General features: G+C 42.8%; 1 non-coding gene across 1 annotated transcript; it reads right to left on the bottom strand.

The window, feature by feature from the left end:
• Nucleotides 1–225: 225 nt before the first annotated feature.
• On the bottom strand, nucleotides 226–332 carry LOC147937225 (small nucleolar RNA R71). Its single transcript, XR_015569738.1, has one exon. It is a non-coding gene; the product is annotated as a small nucleolar RNA R71 (small nucleolar RNA).
• Between the last annotated feature and the right edge of the window lie 4,333 nt (nucleotides 333–4,665).

Here is a 4,665-nt window from a genome sequence, read left to right as displayed (position 1 = left end):
CCAATGGAGGATCCTCTAGATCACCTTGATGAGTTTGACAGGATATGTGGACTCACAAAAATCAATGGAGTGAGTGAAGATGGCTTCAAGTTAAGGCTATTCCCATTTTCCCTTGGAGACAAAGCTCATCTCTGGGAGAAGACTCTTCCTACTGGAGTAATAACTACATGGGATGCTTGCAAGAAAGCTTTTCTGGCCAATTTCTTCTCCAATGCAAGGACTGCTAGGTTGAGGAATGAAATCTCAAGTTTTGCACAGAGAAATAATGAAAGCTTTTGTGAGGCATGGGAGAGATTTAAAGGATTCCAAACTCAGTGTCCCCACCATGGATTCAACAATGAGTCTTTGCTCAGCACTTTGTACAGAGGAGTTCTACCCAAGATTAGAATGCTACTTGATACAGCCTCCAATGGAAACTTTCTCAACAAGAATGTGGAAGAAGGCTGGGAGTTGGTAGAGAATCTTGCTCAATTAGATGGTAATTATAATGAAGATTATGATAGAACCATAAGGATCACCTCCACTGATCAAGAGGACAAATACAAGAAGGATTTAAAGATGGTCAATGAGAAGCTTGACAAGATTCTCCTAAGCCAATCAAAGACCATTCACTTCATTGATGCAGAAGAAGCTCCAGTCCAAGAAGGAGATAGGGAGTTTGCTGAGTTGTGCTACATGCAAAACCAGGGAGGATTCAAAGGTTACAACCAAGGAGGATTCAAGAATAACAATCTCTCTTATAGGAGTAACAATGTGGCTAACCCACAAGATCAATTCTACCCTCCTCAACAGCCTCAACAACCTCAACAGCAACAAAACTATATACCCAAGCTGCAACAGCAGGTGTTCCAGCCCCAATTGTGTCCCCCACCAGGGTTTCAAACTAACCAAGGCAAGAAACAAGACTTAAGAGCTATGATGCAACAATTGTTGGTTGGGCAAGCCAATGGAAAGCTTGAGGAGGGTAAACAATTTGCTGAGTTGAATCAAAGGTTAACATCACAATATAATGATCTCAATATGAAGTTTGAAGGTCTGAACTCAAGAGTGAAGTATATGGAGAGCAATATAGCATCTACTTCAGCTCAAAAACCCACCCAACTCCCTGGAAAAGCTGTTCAAAATCCAAGGGAGTTCACAGCCAAAGCCATTCAAGTTTATGAGGAAACTGTCACTGAGGACAGTGAAGTCCAAGCTGGGGAGGATTCATCATTTGTTGAAGCCTAGAGTGAAGTATTTGTAAAGCAAACTAAATCCGGCAGTGAACTCGACCCACCACTCGAACACACACACGATCGAGTGGGTGATCGAGTGACTGATCGAGCTGAAGTCTCCGAAGATGATAAGCCCATTAAGTTCATTCCTCCTCCTTACAAGCCTCCACTACCATTGCCAGGGCGTTTCAAGGCACAAAAGAAATGATGGCTTTGCAACAAGAGGAAGTGAAAGCTTTTAAGGAAGAAGTTGTAATTGAGAAAAAGGAAGTGATGGCCATAAAAGAGTTTATCATTGCTTACCAAGAAGAAGAGAGAGGACCTGCCTTGGAACAGTATGATCCATATCCACTCTATAAGGATTTTTTGCTTGAATTGTCAAAGAAGAAGGCTCATGCTCAGGATGAGAAGGATCTTGAGGACCTTGGAGGGGTTCTCATCCAATTTAAACTTGAGGATCCAAGTCCATTCTATATGCCTTGCTCACTTAGCTATCTTCACTACAACCAGTGTTTATGTGACTTGGGAGCATCTATCATTGTGATGCCCTACTCTATAGCACAAAAGCTTGGGCACACTGACTTCAAGTCCACCAACCTTCACATATGCCTAGCTGATGGGTCAAACAAGGATGTGGTTGGTAAGCTGGAAAACATTCCAGTCAAGATAGGAAAGGCAAGAATTCATACAGATTTTGTGGTTCTAGAGATGGATAAGGAGCCTGAAGATCCTATCATTCTAGGGAGGCCATTCTTAGCCACTGTTGGAGCTGTTATAGATGTTAAGGAAGGTCTTGTGACCTTGAACATTGCTGAGGGGATAACGATGAAGTTTAACATCTACAACCCAACCAACCTACCCACCATTGATGATCAACCTTTCACTATCAAGGACAAAGGAGGTCATGAAGGTTTAAGTGAAGTGGCAACTCCAAGGGCTAAGCTCTCTTTACAAGAGGAATCAATGGAAAAGCTCAAGGGTTCAGTTTAAAAGCTGACTGAATTGGTGAAGGATTTCCAAGTCAAGCTAAACAAGAGGTCTTTGAGGAAGGCAAGACCAAGGCTCAAAATTAAGAAGAAATATGGTTTGTGTGTTAAGGGTGAAGTGATCAAGAATCAACTTCTCAGTGATCAAGAGGTGCCAGGGAGGATTTCATCACCTCCTTGGTATCTAAACCAAGCCTGAAAAGGCATCAAAAGTCAAGCTTAGTGACTATAAACAAGCTGACTAGGGAGGAAGTCCCTAAGGTATCATTGTACATATGCTTTATTTTCCTTGTAATTTTGATTTGTTTTCTTTTATGTTTGAGTTGGGCAGGCTTTTCAAAGAAAGTGTAGATGGGTATGGAGAGATTTGGACTTGGGGAAGTAGGCTCGCAAGCCCACTCGACCAGCCCACGAGAGGTACTCGACCGAGCTGACAAGCAACCAAGGCCCACTCGATTCCCATTTCTCTTTAATGATCGAGTGGAGGGAGAAAAAGAAGAAAAATTTTGAAATTTCAAAATTTAGTCAAAGAGCTCGACCACTTGCAGTCGAGTGTGGGGTCGAGTGGCAGCAAAAAGCAGGTCAAAGATTTCCATTTCAAATTTGAATGGTATGGACGTTCCACCCTTGTCTCCTTGTCCCCTTAGCTTCTTTAAATAGAGTTTGATTCGATCATGTATCTCTCACACTCTCTCATTGCTTAAAACAAGTTAAAATCAAGTTTAAAATCTCTCTCAAAGTTCATCTTTTTGCTCAAGCTTAGCTCTGTTAGTTTTTGGGTCACTAACCTATTAACTTTAAGCTTTGAGTCTATTCCTTTCAGTTCTATTCGAAAATGTCTTCAAAAATTACTAGGAAGTCTCAACAAGCGGCTGAAAGCTCCCTGGATCGTCGTGATGCTCGCCTTGTTTCAAGAGGAGAAGCTGGAAGAACCACTCGACCAACCACTCGAGCAAGCACTCGACCGAGTGGTGGTCCGAGTAGGAGGTCGAGTGAAGCACCGAATGTCAGAAACCAGTCAGCTGAGGAGGACCCTGAGCGAACTGAGAGTGAAGAAGAGATGGATTTACCTCTTAGGGAGCACATAAGGAGACACAAGGCTAAGGGGAAGAGGCCAACAGTTGAACAAGAGGAGGTTGAAAGTGAGAGTGAAGAAGAAGATGAAGAAGAAGAGGGAGAAGATGATGGTGAAGCAGAATCTTGTGGTTTGACTAAGAGGCAGCTTTATGAAGCCTTCTTGAGGATGCAGTTCTTGGGGAATAGATACCCTCACAAGGAAACAATGGAAAAGCTAGGCATTGATGAAGATGTAGAATATCTCTTTGAGAAGTGCAGCCTAACCAAGTTTATGGGGCTTTGCATGGAGGGGTATAAAGAAGAAAGTTGTGAGTTTCTAGCCACAGTCAAGATGCATTGCTATTCAAGGAAGGACAAGGAGTTTGGACTTGGTCATGTTGCTTTCACTATCAAGGGGAAGAAGTATGAGCTTTCATTGAAGAAGATAGCTAACATCTTGGGCTTTGAAGTTGGTAGTGAGAGGAGCATGGAGATACCAAGAGAAGAGCTCTATGCCATTTGGGAAACCATTGGTGACAATGTCAATTACTCATCTTCAAAGACCAAGAGTTCCAAGATAAGGAGCCCAGTCCTAAGGTACTTCCACAAGGCCTTAGCAAACACCTTCTTTGCTAGGAAGGAAACTGGAAACTTGAATGAAGGTGAGCTGAAGATGATTGATGTGGCACTTAATAGCATCATTCTTGAAGCAAGGGATGGAAGCATCATCCTTGGGAGCAAAGAAGGCACTGATCTTGCAATGGTGCTCATTGACCACATGATCTACTTGAGAAGTTGGGTAGGCAAGCTACAAAACAAAGGTTCAAGAGGGGCCCTAACCATTGGAGGCATCATTACTCCATTACTACAAGCTGCTAAGGTCCCACTTAGAGGAGAGAAGGTTTTGCCAAGATGGATAGATGAAAACTACCTCACCTCCACTCTCATACTAGCTAAGGAGATGCATCAAGGAAATCACATTTTCAACTTTGAGCTTCCAACAATTGGGAAAAGACAACTTGTCCTACCCAATCTGTTCACCACCATACAAGAAGGAGCAAACATTGACTTTTGGCCAGCTGAGGAGCACTTCTTTGATGGGACAACTCAAGTTAGAGTTAATGAAGCTGGAGATGTACAAATGACTGATGGGGAGGAGCAGTTTTACTTTGAGGATTATGAACCTAACCCAAGAGATAGTAGAGGAGTGAGAGAAACTAGCAAGAGGTTGACACTCTTACAAAAGTGGAACAAATGGCATGGGAAGAAATTTGAGAAGCTAAAGAAGAAGGTGGGCAATACGGCCAAGTCAATCAAGGGTTTAAAGAAGGAGATTGCTGAGTTGAAGAGTGGGAATTCTTCACCAACACCATCTAGCCCTTTGAGGAGGTGTAGCTCAACTAGAGCAC

This window comes from Camelina sativa, chromosome 10, assembly GCF_030686135.1.
Source record: "Camelina sativa cultivar CO46 ecotype springtype chromosome 10, ASM3068613v1".
In the NCBI taxonomy this organism is placed as follows: domain Eukaryota; kingdom Viridiplantae; phylum Streptophyta; class Magnoliopsida; order Brassicales; family Brassicaceae; genus Camelina; species Camelina sativa.
Note: the sequence above shows the minus strand (reverse complement) of the source record. Positions and strands in the feature narration are given on the sequence as shown.